The sequence below is a fragment of the Arvicanthis niloticus genome, chromosome 23 (genome assembly GCF_011762505.2).
Source record: "Arvicanthis niloticus isolate mArvNil1 chromosome 23, mArvNil1.pat.X, whole genome shotgun sequence".
In the NCBI taxonomy this organism is placed as follows: Eukaryota; Metazoa; Chordata; class Mammalia; order Rodentia; family Muridae; genus Arvicanthis; species Arvicanthis niloticus.
Window position 1 is genome coordinate 9,228,419 of NC_133430.1, and position 15,825 is coordinate 9,244,243.

Genomic DNA, 15,825 nt, shown 5'->3' on the forward strand with positions numbered 1-15,825 from the left:
TGTGTGTGCGCGCGTGTGCGCGCTCATGTGTGTGTGTGTATGTGTGTGTGTGTGCGCGCGCGTTCGTGTGTGTGTGTGTGTTTGTGTGTGCGAGTTCGTGTGTGTGTGTGTGTGCGCGCGTTCGTGTGTGTGTGTGTGTGTGTGTGCGCGTTCGTGTGTGTGTGTGTGTGTGTGTGTGCGCGCGTTCGTGTGTGTGTGTGTGTGTGTGTGTGTGTGTGTGTGTGTGTGTATGTGTGTGTAGGGTTAGAGGACAACATGTTCCTCTCTATGGGATTTCAGAGGTGGAAGTTGGATCACCAGGCTTGCTCACAAGAGCCTTTCCAAATGGACCCATCTCATCTGCCCTATTTTGAGGGGTTTGTTTGTTTTGTTGCTTTATTTTGTTTTCATTTGTCTCTTTTGAGGCTGACCATCTTTGCCAATTGTATCTTTTTAAGTTTTTATTCATCAATACATTCTCTATTCTAATTTTATTAAAGGAATGTGGGTTGTGCCAAGAATCCACAAAGATCGGGCTTTGGGGACTCGTCTCTACAGGATGCAGACACCAGTTTGCAATAGTCCTCAGATTTCATAAGGGTTTAATCACTGTCCTCGGTCAGAAACCCCATGCTCCTCATCATTGGCCTATGCTGGGTGTTCGCGTCATTCATTGACTGAATGATTCACAATTAAACAACACACGGTCTCCAAAACAAGATCTTTGGGGCAGGGTTGTCTCTTTACATCGGGATATTCAGACCACATTGCTTTAATCAGGGTACATGCTCAGAGGCACAGTGTGAAGCTAATGCTTCTGTTTTGGATCAAATCCATCAAGTTTTTGTGTGGTTCTCTTTTATTTAATTTATCTATATGTCAAATATGGCTCCATGGACTGTAATGAAGCTCTGCTGTCCAATCGTCCACCTCGGAAATACAGGCGCATGAGCTAGCATCCATATGGGGGCCTTTTCAAAGAATTACTGTTGGGGGAGCTGAGCTCAACCATAATGCAATGAGTTAACACTAAAGTTCTAGGGGCAAGTTAAATAACTACTTTCTTCTCTTAAAATCATTTCTGCTGTGCTACTTTGGATTAAACATGATTTTGTGAGCTAATTGTTTTAGCTAGGTGATGATTACTAATTTTGAAGTTGATCAGCTAGCTGCCGTCAACGAAAGACTCCAGACAGAGACTAAGGGTCTTACCTTTCTCCTCATCTATGCTCCTGACTCAGGACAATGGTTCCATGTTAAATAATTAAATCAGGGGCCCTACATTCACCGCAAGAGGGAAGAGAAGATTTAGAATTTAGTGTGTCAAGCAGGACTATGTATAATAAACTTTAGATATAATATCAAAGTTCTGATTTTCACTGTGGTAAACATGTATGCCTACTACCTCTCCCTAGAGTAAGTTCTATAGTGTGGACAACAATCTGTAAATCAGGTGGATATTTAATAAATTGCTAGCTGATACAGCTTGCTTTTATTAATGACCAATGAACACCCAAGCAACTTTATTACCTTCAGCTACTAATATACTCAATATGAAAGATGGTTACAGACTCTATCCTATGTTAATACGGGTTAACAAGTGCCCTTGCTTTTTAGTAGGCAGTAGCATGGCTTATACTACCTGCTGCAAAAATAGGTGTGCCTTCCTTATTTTATGTATCTACTTGCTACTTATGTATTAATTCTCTTGAAATAACAAATTTCACATCACTGGGCCACAAACTCTCAGGTGCAAGCTGGCTAAACTTTTCCAACTTCGGCTCAAAGATAATTTCTACACAAAATAGCATCAATCTCACACTGAGTAAATGACCTCAGGCTTTTACCCAAGCTTTGTCAATGGTGTTGACTTAGACACCTTCACTGATAGGGATCATAGGCACAGTCATGGCTGCCTTTTCTTCAATAACACTGTCTTGAGTTGATGAGGCTTTTCATGGATCTGTAAGTACTGATTATTTCATCAGCAGTTCTTTTCTTGTGGAAAGAATGGCCTGTATTGTTTATCTCAGAGGGACTCTAGTTAGAGACGTAGATTAATCAACACACTGGCTTCTTGTCAAGCCCTGTCTCATGATGGGTCTGTGGAAGCCTAGTGGAAGGCCTACAGAGTAGGCTTGACAAGACTGCACACGCCTGACAGAATTGACACCTGCTGTCCCCTAGAGTACATGAGGAGTCCACATGTGAGTGAGCTGTTGGATAGTGATGGGCTCTGTGAAACAAACATGGCTGAAGGATGACAGGGCAGCTAAATGTGTGGAATGCTCACATCTACTTATTAATGGTCTTTAATCGGGTTGAATTGAACTAGAACTAGAAACAACTATCTGAGACCAGTAACCAACATAGGACAAAAACTTACACTTAAATGACTATGCAGCCCTAAACAAAATGCTCTCATTATACGCCATTGTAATAATTGACCATTTTGTTCTCTTTTGTTATTCAAACTTTTTGATAATTTCATAATAAAATTAATCCCAAAGATGAGAATGAATGTAGCTTATTGGGCTCCACCCTGCGGCACCCCCAGTGCTGGTATAGCAATAATGGAGCAACCCCCAAAAAGCACACTCTCAAAAATCAAAGGACACAGACCCATGACTATGCCCTAAAGAAGGGATAGTTATAAAAGACCTGAGAGTCATATACAGGTTTAATCACAATATCCTGGTTCAGATACACCATGGTACTCCTGACCTGTCCAGACAAGCCTTCCTTTCTCTACGTCTCCTCTCTTTTTAATTCATTAGTCCATATGACACAACACAATATTTCAATATCTCCCTTTACTGAAAGTATAAATCTCCCTTAACCATGGAACTCAGGGGAGGGACACCTTCACCATCATCTTGGTCTCATCTCAGTCTGCTGAGTGAACCTGCCCCCAGAGTAAAGACCAGCATCTTCTGCCACTTGTGACACCCTCCTTATCAGCCAGGGCCACACTGATAGGCAAATCTTTAAATCAATGAGGTAGGAAATTAAAAACAACAATATGAGCAGTTCTCACAATATCCTGATTCAGATACCCCATGGTACTCATCACTGGTCCAGACAAGCCTTCCTTCCTCCACATCTCCCTTCTCCGATCAATTCATTAGTTCATATGACACAACACAATGTTCCAGGGGGCAAAATTTCCTTTACAGGATATTGCCATTTAAAAAAAAAAAATTACTGCCACCACACCATATTAGATTATTGGGGGTGGGGGGGAGGGGGAAGTCCAAGACCTTCCCATCACAAGTCCATTCTTAGAGATCTTAATTTAGTTTTTTAAACTTGTATCCCTTTGAGCTACTACTGAACATACACGAACAAAGCATTCCAAGCAAGGCCACGAACCTGATGTCTCACCTACATTATTCTCTCTGTTCCTTACATGGAGAGAGCTACCTGTCCACGATTTTTTTTTCCTTAGCAAAACTCAGTAAGTCAGCTGTCTGTGAGCACTCTGTGGAAGAAAAATAGACTTAGCCAGATTTTGAAATGTAAACAGAGCCTACCTACGTTGCTTTGAATTAACCAGTACTTTTCAGAGACAATGTAAAAGATACTGTTAGCTCTAGAACCCCATAAAACCTGTCACTATTAAAAATATAGCTATACAAAAATCCCCCCTCATCCAGGTTCATGTACGCTATGACTCTCTTTTATTGGGCTGTCTTCAGACAGTATTAGATAAATGGCCATCGGTATTCCATAGTGTATTCTAATTATGCAATCTCTGACGTACAATAAAATTCTAATGTACATCTTAAGAAACTCAATGGCAGTTACAAGTAGCTTGGGTAGACAGGAGAAGAAATGAGAAGTTTCTTGATCAAAGAGAAGAAAGTTTCAGACAAGAGAAGTGTTGGTACCTAGGAGGAAACTAGACAAAGAAAAGCAAATGAGATCAAAAGAAAAAACAAAGGAAGAAAATAACAGAAATTAGAGCAAAAAAAAAAAAATCAATAAATTGAAAATATAAAGCCATCTCCAGCCAGCAATACAGGTGAGCTAACTGCAAGCTTTCACCTCCCCCTCCTCTCCCTTCTCCCCCCCATCCCTGGCCTCTGCTTCCTCCCCTCCTCCTCTGCTCTCTGCCCCCTTCTCTAAATGATCACAGAAAATCCCCTCCTCCAACTTCCCTTCCCCCACTCCTCCCAGAAGCCAATTGTGACAGGCTTTCCTTGGGAACCCACAGTCTACACTAGCCAGGGAGGCTGACAAGCTGACTGCAGACCTTCCCCTCCCCCTCCTCGCTACCAAATCCATTTCATAACTGATCTACCCATGGCACTCCTTGATTTTTTTTCATGCACTTACAGATTTTATTCCTTTATTCGTGTATTGACTTATGTAGAAAAATATAATTTGAACTAAAACATCTCAATAGATGAGGGGAAAAAAAAGGGGGGGGCTACTCCTTCCCCATTCACTTCCCATAACAATGATGGTTGTTTATCCTCACAGTGGAACTCAGGACTTCGGACTTGCTGACCTGTCCCCAGATCACCAGCCTAGGTCTGAAATATTTTTTTTTCAACCATCATTCATTCACTCACAAACAACAATGAAACCAACAGACAATCACAACCTCAACAATAACAAACACGATATTCTGAACAGTAAAACTATAGCTGCTTCCATCCAGTGACTGTCGGTATCCCAGGGGTGAACCCTAGCATACCTCTACCCCCTAGATCAATGCTGATTCCCTTTTACTAAACTTTTTTGATATTTTACTAACAATAAAAAAAAAAAAAAATTACCACTATCTCCTTGGTAATGAAAATTAATGTCATCAGTTTCTTGGGACTCAGTTTCCTGTGCAAATGGCTATCAATTGGATTTAATAAATGTATGTTAGAATTGACTACTTCAAATGTATCTACAAAAGTGTAATCACATAAGGAGGCCACACAAGGCTATCTTTTTGTCCATGATCATTTAAATGTTTACATATGTAAATATTTGCCTAGTTGTATTCGCTTACTTACAGGGAAACAACACAGACTAATGGACCTAAGAAGCTTAAGAAAAAAAATTTTTAAACTTTCTAATTTCCAATAACATTTAATAAGAGTGTGTTAATGAAGTCTATTCTTTTTACATATTTGCTTTGAGTGTTTGTGTGTGTTTAGGTGTGTGTGTGTGTGTGTGTGTGTGTGTCTGTATGTGTCCCACATGCTATATAGCACACGTGGGAATCAGAAGACAACTGTGGAAGTCAGTTCTCTTCTTCCAAGTGGGTCCAGGAGATTGAAATCAGGTAGTCGGGCTTGTCAACAAGTGCCTTAAGGCACTGATCCATCTCACTGGCCTCTTATAATGGACCTCAGAGCTATAGGGTTAATCAAAATCAATGATTCAGACACCCCAGAATTCTCATCATTGGTCAGAGCTTGGATGTCTTTGGTTTAGTTAGTCCTAACTTTGTATCAGGTCATTTATTGACTACTAATAGAGTCAATAAACATGAAATATGAATCTGAAAGCAAGCTCCTTCCACTGTACTGAGATGCATCTGATGGTTGACTTTGGGGAGAACTCTTACAAGAGTTCTGAGCACATGTGATAGCTCAGCTTCTTCACTTCAAGGAATTTCTAATTAAGTGTGTCTGAATCTTAAGGATAGCCCATGAGGTAGTTGGCCTCCAAGATGCTGCAAGTAGGGGCCACACCTTGTGGCACACACAACCCTGTGTTAAGGCTACGCACCTTGGATCATGCCTGACCATGTGAGCAAGAGAGCCCTGAGGAAGTTTGTGTCTAAGGGAGATGGTTTGTGTGTTATACAAAGGAGCTACCTAACTCTGCCCTGCATTGATCTCTCTAGGGAAATTAACTTCCATGTCCCAAGGACTCTCACAGAAGAAAGCTCTTGTGGCAAGTTTGTGGTCCCCATCAGCAGCCAGCCATGAACATGAACCTTGCAGGCAGATCTCCCATGCATAGCCAAACAACCACATGACATGACATCTCACCAGCAAACTGACAAGAGATCTCACACAGAAACTTATGAATTCTGGCTTTGTGTAAACAATGCGACAAGAACATCAACCATGACATCACTGGGTCACTACGACACAGCTAGAGGTCACCAACAGTCACAGCTGATCCTGCTTCTCACATGCTTGACTTGGTAAATGTTTCAAATTTGTTTTGTTTTGTTTTGTTTTACCCAACTTTTGTGTATAGTATTTTATTAAGCACAATGAATTATCTTAAAAGTAGGTTCCAGGAAGAAACAAAGTTCATCCCCTTGTCACCTTGTACATGTGAGCAGAAAACTTTTTTTACATTATTTCAGTGTACCTGCATTTTGACTATAACCCATCCCCCACATGCACAGATTCTCAGATTTAAGAACATTTCTGACTTTCCAGATTAGGGGAGATAAACCTGTAAAAAGCACAAACCACCCTCCAGTCCCAGCAAGGACATTACCAGTGCCTTCTCCCTCAGACTGCATGCATCCACTTCAATGAGTTCATGGGCCACGTATTTACCATTGATGAAATGTGTAAATTGCTAATGATATCAAACAAGTCCAAATACTGAAAAACCCAGAGAACAAATAAAAGCCCTCCATGATTAGCAGATTTCAGCTCTGCAGAATCATAATAACCACAAAGTCTGTGCTGGTCTGACAAGCATTCTTTTCTTTTATTCATATCCAGGCATCTATCCCCTTGGTGTAATTTAGGAACAAATAAGCTACCTACAGAATAAAGATAATGAGACAGTCAGCTAATGTGTGAATTAGGGGACCTGGGATCACTGTTGCAAGGTAGACCCTCAGCAATGCACAGCGAGGTCCCTTGAAAAAGACAAATGAGATGAGGGTGTCTGTGGGTAGCAGCACAGACAGTCTTAATGGCTGCATTTATTTCTCTTGTGTGGGGTGGTGGATGTTAGTTTCTGTTGTATTAAAAATTAAAGAGTACATAAGTCATTACATAAGAAAGAGAGTTATTTTGGATTCAATAATGGGAACGTAATAGCAACCAACTTAGGATTAGTCACCCAATCTCTCATGATTCAGCCTATTAAAGGATTTAAGCCTGTGGGTTCCATTCTTCGCGGAGTGTGTGTTGTACTTCACAGAGCAAAACCACTTTGTATTCTTCATAGAGAGTGTTGTATTTCACAGAGTGAGAATACTATGGTTGATGTAATTGTTCAGTAAAGATGAAAATGCTGGTTTCTACCTGCGTGGTTAAGGGCCTTAAAGGACTTTTGTACTTCTAAAGTTCCTATCTTAGGTGTAAGTGGTTTATCACTAACTTATGTCAAAGGCATGAATAACCTAGATATGAAGAAAATGAGAAGATATGCGGTAGGACCAGGCATAGAAATGAACCAAAATTTCCGGTGAACACAATTCTTAAGGCAGTTAAAGATGGTGGGCTTTTATTGATCGTTAATGAGTCTAAATTAATCAGATCTCTGGGCTGGCAAGGTGACTCAGTAGTTAAAGGCACTGAGAGATGCACAAGAAGGAAGTTCTACCTACTATTATATTAACACCATGGTAAGGAGAGGAAAACTTCCAAAAAAATAGTCTGTAGACTGCCACACATGCAAGGTAGCATAAGCACACTCACGCGCAATAATAACAAAAGGGAATTTTCCAATGAACATTTCTGTGTCATAAAACTTGCTTCTAACTGCCCCCGGATCTGTATCCCTATAAGAAATTAACTAAGAGACGAGCTCATTCTTTCATTCATCTTTAGGGTTACATCAAAAAAAAACCTGAAATTCTAGACTAAAATATTAGCTACATGCATAGACCTGGGGATCACAAATACAATTGACAAAGTCCTTTTTAAAGAGAATATTGTCTTTGGTGGACAGAATTAGATTGATAATGCTTATTACCGTGTGCACAAAAGTCATCCATGCTTGGCCTTCTTCCAATTAGACAATTATTCAAACAATCATTTTCATATAAATAATTTGTCTCTTGTCTAAATACAACCAGCCAGCAACTGCCCAACACAATTCAAACAGTAACACCGTGGTTCATGACCCAGGACATGTCCTTCAGGAGAATGGTCAAAAAGGCTTGATCCCTGTGGAGTATGGGGCTTCGTGTGTCAGAAAGTAACAGCAGTGAATAATACTAGTTTATTTTCATTCCTTTTCTTTTTAAAAATTGGCCATCTTTATTCATTCTGGCATCCATCCCATTATAATCACAGATGGGGAGAGTTAAGAACAAAGGTCTTTCACTAAATTCACCTGAGTATGAAGCACAGCTTAAAACAGTAACAAGATGGCTTCTTGTTCTGTCATCCCTCCAAGTTATTTAGTCCAAACTCTTTGATTCACACATCTTAGAAAACTTGTAGCTCTGTGTACCTATTGATATACTTTCTCCTGGGGCTTGCTGCTTTATTCATTGATGTGTTGTTATGTGTATATGATAAATTAATAAATCAAAAGGCTAAGCGCAACATCACTAAATAATACATCTATGTATCTATCAAGTGTCCATTCCCAACAGAATTAATACATCTGGTCATTTTTTTTCCCCAATATCCGTGTACGTTTTCCACATTTAAATCAATCAGAGTTTGCATCACCTCTGTAGTCACTGTTGGTCAATCTTTGCCTTCTTTTGGCCTTAAAGATGGTGCCATGGATAAGCAAAGAGTCATGATCTACACAACTAGAAAATTACCCTGTACCCTTTCTCATCAAGAAATTAATAACCTCTGAGTGTTATCAGTGAAAAGGTACACACACAAAAAAAAAAACCACAGCATACATATAAAAATATTAAGCAACTCTGAAAATGAATGAGAAACCACTTCTTTTGTTGGATTTTTAGTAGTGTTAAATCATACAACTGTCAGTCCCAAGTCTGACCATATCCGCATCACTGCCGAGCACTGGCATTTGAAAGTTTTACTTGTGAATTATATCCATTTGCTACTTTAGAAAAATCCAAGCAACGCCCACCCATGAGTCAACCTCCCCAACCAAGAACATGAAACTGAAGCCATTACTCACACAGACCTCTGCTTCCCTTACCCACACAGGTGATAGCCACCACCTTTGGCATGTCAGGGTGAGTCAGTTGGTAAGGCAGCATCCACAGGATGAAATCAAGCACAAACTCTTAGAAGAAAAAAAAAAAAGACTACAGTTAGATGGAGCAGCACATACTCATCTCACTAACAGTGGGGCTCAAAGGACTGTTTCATACATGAATATCAAGTACTCTAAGGACAGTCTGTCCCCATTATTCCACCCCCCTTCACCCCCCACACCTCTGCTGGTCCCTTCTGGTTTTTTTTCTTTTCCTCACATATGAGAGAAAAAGCATGTCCTGCATCATTACAGACAACATTCCTATTCCATCACAGACTTATAAAACTGTTCATTTATGTAATTTGTTCTCTCTTCTTAGGACAAGCAACAGCTAGCTATTTCCTACCATGCCGACAATGTCCATGAGGGATATCTTAATGCACTTATGTGTGTCTGTATGTCTACTGGTCTTACATGCCCCGGAGGTGCAGCAGATTTTATTGGTATAGCTTAGGGGGAACGCAGAATTTAAAAAAAAAAAAAAAATGACTAATGACTATTGCTTCACATTTTGATGTCCTAACTGACCCATACGTAATAACCTCCATATTCCTCACACAATCCTGCAACCTAGCTAGACTCAAGAGCCACGGGGGCCCACAAGCCAGAGGCCACAACGGCCTGCATTTCCACCAGCAAGAACTGCCAATTATGTGTATCTCTAATAGACTTCAGTTTACCGTTTAATCAAAAGTATTGATGCGTAAGCCCCAGAACCTCTCATTACGAATCCACGCTCAATGCATTTCCCTCATTTATTTATCTGTATGTTACTGACTGTTTCTGCATAATTTATTGATTTTTTTTTCCCTTCATTCAGGGTCTCTCTGATTAAAAATCTTAGTGCCCATGAATCACAGAAATCAAAACAACAAAATCTTTCACTATTTTCATGCTCGGGTGCCCAGTGCAGGTAAATGAGATGTGTATTAATTGGACCTAAGAACTGGACATATAAATTAACTACTCACACTGCCTGCTGCCTCCTTAAGAAAGACAATGGGGCGAGAGAGTACAACTGCAGACTCCACAGCTGGAGACCCACAGAACCACACTCAGAACCTCCCTAAGGTCTCCCTGCAAAACATTAGATCTCTACTGATGGGCCAGCAGAACACAAAAACAGAATAGCACTTTAGGAGGCTGTATGCATGAATGTGACAGCCCTCAGCCTTATCTTTAAAGGACCTGGGTTATGCTAAAACCAGTTACTCTCAAAGGCACTAACAGCTGACACCTGGCAGGTTTATTCATTTTTTTTTCTTGTTTTGCTTTTATAATTGAAAGATAAAATTGTGCACATTAAGTGTGCACATGATGTGTTCAAGGACTTAAACACCACAAAATGACTAATTTCTAGCTAGCTAATATCAGGACTATGTGATTGTCACATCTGTGCTAAAAACACTTCACATCCCCCAGTCATGGCATCCTTTTTGTGTGGGTTTTGGTTTTTGTTTTGCCTTATTTGCTTTTGTGTGGCTATTTGGTTTTGGTTTGGGAACTGGTTTTTTTTTGTTTGTTTTTGCTTGTTTGTTTTTTGTTTGTTTGTTTGTTTGTTTTAAAAAGACAAGATCCCAATGTGTATCCCAGGATAGCTCTAAACTCATAGAAATCCTCTGGCCTCGGTTTCCCAGTTGCTAGAATACGAAGAGTGACCCATCATGCCTGGAAAACCTTTTCTTTTATGCCTGTTGGCAGATGTCATTCATACTTTTGAGGAAGACTCAACACAAGAAAACCACAAACATCGGGCTTACCTGAGTCCTTTCCTTTCTGGCCCAAAGAGCCTCAGTCTCAGACAGGAACCATCCACTAGGTACATGGAATTGAATCTGTGGGGTAAAAAATTTTAGTAACTGGCAATAATCTTTATCCAAAGAGTGACAAACACTTTAATAATAATTAACATGATTGATATAAATTTTGAATTTTTTAAAAAATACAGGTTTTAGGAAATTGAGGAGCAAGACAGCCTTAAGCCCTCATCCTGATACCTTAGACTCTAAATATCAAATCTGGCAAAACCACAGCTTTTACATGTGCACATAATTAGCCGAAGAGTGGTTCATGTCTTATTTATTGGCTTCTTCCAGTAGTAACTTATATAGTATAATTTATAACTCCCTTATATGAAAATCCTATACTATAACATATATACAGTATATGTAAGCATTATATATAATGTTATATGTAATATGTGTAAATGGGCATAGTTTAATATGAAGAAAGGAGGAAAAGACTGAATAGTAAAAAAGATGAAGCACATACTGATGAGTTCATGTAAGTAATTTGAATAGTCTCAATACATTGCAAAGCTTCAATTCAAAATAAGTCCTGAAAGGGGCAGTATCCACATAGAATTCCATGAGGGGCTGTTACCTTCCTGGAAGATTTGAATAGGAAATTAACTTACATTGTTTGGATATTCTTGTAAGCTGTAGTTCTTTGTAACTACAAGAACATTTAATGTGCATTATTCTTTAAACATGCATTTTAGATGTATGTTTAAAATAATCATAATTTCAAAATTGCAGAGAATTTTGATTCATTGTCCTGAATCTCAAAGAATAACAAGCTAGGAATTTGAAAACAAAGAAAACAGCTTACTTTTTTTTTTTTTTTTTTAACTCTGTCACAATTCTAAAATGTATCCTTGTGGTGGAGTAAATGATGCAATAAAGTAAATAAATCTCATCAATCTACACACTTAAGAACTGATAGCAATGATGGGAACTTTAGATGTAGATTACATTTCAGTTAAAATACTGACACTTCAACTGTTTAGTGTGGCAGTAATCACAGTATTGAACAGTGTGTGCCTATGGGCTAACTTCCCAAAGAAATTTTTACATAATCGTCCCCCTCTCCTGAACTCCCACCTCCACTTCTTCCCCCCCCATTCTCTCTTATAGTCTCTCTCATATTCTCTTTCTCTCTCATATTCAAATAGATTGTCTCTCTTACTCTATGTCTCTCCCTCATTCCTTCCTTCCCTCTCTCCCTCCCTCCCCAGGCACTACTTTTTAGTTTATGCTAACCCTTCTTTCCACTTTAGCTTCCTTCCTGGTATTCCTAGTATATACCACTATACTAATATTCTTTTTGTTTCTTTGGTCATGTCTCTCTTTTATCTGTTTCTTTCTTTTGGGGAGCGGGGCATAGAGAATCTCTCTCTATTTGTAGCCTAGGATAACCTTAAAGCTGTTAGGATCCTGCCTCAGCCTCAAAAGCCCTAGGATTACAGGCATGAGCCCATGCTAAGCTCACAGTCTTGATGCTAGAGGCACCCCACGCTCAGGACTAACTTATCTTCATCCCTCATTCCCTTCATTGATTCGAAGTTGATGTCACAAGATATTCTGAACATTTTCACTGGATTAAGTCAACAGTAGTTTCAAGGTATTGTGAATGACTTAATGCTAACCAAAAAAGTGGCCTTGCTATGTGTTACTGGAGTTGGGTCGTGTTGAAGTGAACTGATGTCTTTCATGTCTGGATTACATTTTGTTAATCTGAATTAATGAGGAATTATCATATTATCATCATCGTGCTACAGGTAGACTAGAGTATTTCATTGTGTGGGATTAGGGAAGAAATCTAGGACCTCATGATTTTTAGACAAATATTCTCTCAGTGAACTATATTCAGAGCCTATTAGAATTCACTACTCATTTGTTGAGGCCATTTGATGACATAAAGAATACGCTCATATGACAATTAACATGCCACCAACAAGTTTGACAATACCTTTTTCATCCTTGCCCATTAAGATACATAAATCTTCAATATTAGAGACAAGTTCACATAGACTATGGGGTATGAAATCAAGGAAATATTGAAAAGTTAAAAATAAATACATGAATTAGACACAAATTACAGCTGTGTAGAACTATATTAATTATAATTCTTTGTAGCAATTCAAGCATTAGCTTACAATTAATAATCATCCATTTAGATTATGTATTTATTTATTCATATTTAGTATTTCTAAAGCTCCCATGAGACAATTACCTAATACAACTAGTGAAAAGCCATTAGCCATATAGGGTTATTTAAATTTAAATTAATAAAAAAAATTAAGCAAAAGAAAATTTTCCTTCCTTCCATCAAGTGTTCAATAGTTCTATGAAGCTAAATTCTACCACTTGAGAATGTCAATCACAGACATTCTCCTCTCTGTACAAAGATGCAAGAGACAGAAGTAGGATCTGCTCTTTGTCCCTGTAATGGCACAGTACTTTTCTTAATGAGCTTAGCTGGACTAGTCTTGGGCTTGAGACACAACACCATCGTCTGAAGCTCACACTGCACCTCTTCCATTTGATTTGATCATTTCTCTGTTTTAAAAGACTCATTTTGTCTTTATTATCTGTGCATGTGCATGTATGCGTGAATGCTTGTGGTTCCCTTGGAGACCAAAAAAGGGATCTTGGCCCCTGGAACTGGAATTACAGGTAATTGTGAGCTGACTACCACGGGGGGGGGGTGGGTGGGGGGGGGGGGCTGGGATCTGTAACACTGACCACTGAGAGATCTCTCTCTAGCCCTGAGATTTCATTGTCTCTAATGAAATGAAATGTTAGCAAGTAAGGTCTACCATTGCAAGTAGCATCAGAGACATCTTACTTGCCTGATGCCTTTCATCTCCTTCTTCCTCACACCTCACTCAAAAACTAAACAGCCTAGGACTTCAGTTATGGTCAAAAGTTTAAACAAATCATGCAACATACACAATACAACCAAGAATGTTTTGTTGTCTTTACTTTAATGCTGGGTTTTTTTTTTTTTTTTTTTTTTTTTTTGGTTCATTTGCTTACTTGTTTATGAATTGTCTTGAACTCTCTAGCTAAAGATTGTGAAATATGAAGACAGGGGCTACAGAGGTGCCCCAGGGTTAAGAGCACTTGTTGCTCTTACAGAAGACCTGGATTCAGTTCCCAGCACCCAGGCAGAGGTTCACAAATATCAGTAACTCCATTTTAGGGACCAAACACTCTCTTACTGACTTCCATGGGAACCAGTCATCATGTGACACAAATACATAGATTCTGGCAAAACATTCAATGTGCATGTAATAATTTTTAAAATTATTTATAAACATGAGTACATCAACTCTAACTTATACTTTATGTACCATTTGTTTCCAAACAAGTCATAATCCTCCAGAATATTATATGACTAATTAAATTGCAATGTATGCACTCTATGTGATTAATTAGTAAGCTTAATCATTGCATAATATTAACCTCATTGGCCTATGGTTGGACCATTCAGCTTGTGTTTTTACATTTAGGAACTACCAATTGTGTCCTTGAATATACAAAGCTGTACCATAACTGGAATGGCATGTTTCATACACAAGCACACGTCTAGATTAGATCAGGTATGGCATCATTAGCCCATTCATTTTGTTTTATAAATGTATCCATTTTTTAATATACCATAACAATACATGAATACCCTATTCTGAGAAAGATAAAAGAATATGTGTCATGCAACATATCACACACATATGGCATACGGGTGTATGTACATAAGAATATAAATACTTCTCTTGGCATGTGTGTTCATTCTGTGCAGGTGCACATGTGCATCATGGTAAGGCCAGAGAACACACGTGACAACTGTGCCCTAGGCACTATTGGTGACATAGGGTCTCCTGACTGGCCAGGGAAACTCAAAGGTCTTCCTGTCTCTGCCTCCCAAGGACTAAGACCATAAGAATGCCTTCATGACCAGTTTCTTATATATGGCACCAGATCAACTGCCCTCATGTTTCTAAGGTTAGCACGTGACCAACTGAGCTATCATCCAAGCATGAGAAAGTCCCTTTTTCTTTGCTATTTTCACCATAAGAAACAGCCTGCTAGATTACTTCTAATTCAGTAATTATTATGCCTAATTGGATTAATTACCCTTGGTTCATGACGGTCTCCTCACTGACTAGTGCTTTGGCCATCTTTGATTTTATTTACAAACTCAATCATGTTTAATAATGCAATAAACACCCATCAGCCAACCACCCAAGTTCAGAATAACAAAACTAGCCATTACTTACATTGTTGGCCCACGGCTCATTGCCCATGGCGGTCACTGCCAAGGTCTCTACCAGCAGGCTAGCCTCCATTCACGTTAGGCGCTCCATTCTGTGGAACACAAGGCAGATATTAAAAAGGGACAAAACAAAGTAGGAATACTTTCTTCATAGCCAATAGTGGGCAGGGCAGATAATATTAATCTCAGATCATGGTACTGACCCAAGCACATATTCATTCATTCATTCATTCATTCATCATCGTTCTAACGAATATGAACGAATTCACTATCCAAAAAAAAAAAAAAACCACAAAATAAAAATTTTTTTAAAACATTGACCCTACACTTCATGTCCACAAAGGAAACAACAGACCCAAGTAAGGAGTAGAAGACACGGCCATCTTTGATTCCTGGTAGACTCCCATCATCATCGACCATTTGGTCTTCCCATTATTTTCATTATTTTAAATACAAATACACAGAGATGAGCCGAGTTCAACTCTCGACACATCTCACTACATCCATATAGAACTTTTTAGAAAAGCTACAATTACACTCAATGAATGAAAATTAACCTTTTGGTCAGAAAACATTGTTAGTGTCCCACTCCTGGGCTTGTGTCACCTGGTCATTATCTACTACCTCATTTAATTCCTTTTTTTAACTGCAGACCAGATACAGTTGATGTCG

The 15,825-nt window shown here is 39.0% G+C and overlaps 1 long non-coding RNA gene and 1 other non-coding gene across 38 annotated transcripts in view; both read right to left on the reverse strand.

Annotated features, from left to right (window-relative positions):
* Positions 1 to 15,825, reverse strand: part of LOC143436776 (uncharacterized) — a 54,316-nt gene that overhangs the window by 22,667 nt on the left and 15,824 nt on the right. For 26 of the 37 annotated variants that reach the window (XR_013106596.1, XR_013106584.1, XR_013106582.1 and 23 more), the window contains 4 exons: positions 15,158 to 15,245; positions 10,857 to 10,931; positions 9,037 to 9,123; positions 1,192 to 1,257 (listed from right to left, as the gene is read on the reverse strand). This is a non-coding gene — a long non-coding RNA (uncharacterized LOC143436776). Of the gene's footprint in view, positions 1 to 1,191; positions 1,258 to 3,351; positions 3,461 to 3,786; positions 3,881 to 4,763; positions 6,132 to 9,015; positions 9,124 to 10,856; positions 10,932 to 15,157; positions 15,246 to 15,825 lie in introns of those variants that run through there. The other 11 variants (XR_013106615.1, XR_013106610.1, XR_013106601.1 and 8 more) reach the window with 10 other exon arrangements.
* LOC143437216 (small nucleolar RNA SNORD113/SNORD114 family) lies at positions 5,323 to 5,393 on the reverse strand. Its single transcript, XR_013106828.1, has one exon. It is a non-coding gene; the product is annotated as a small nucleolar RNA SNORD113/SNORD114 family (small nucleolar RNA).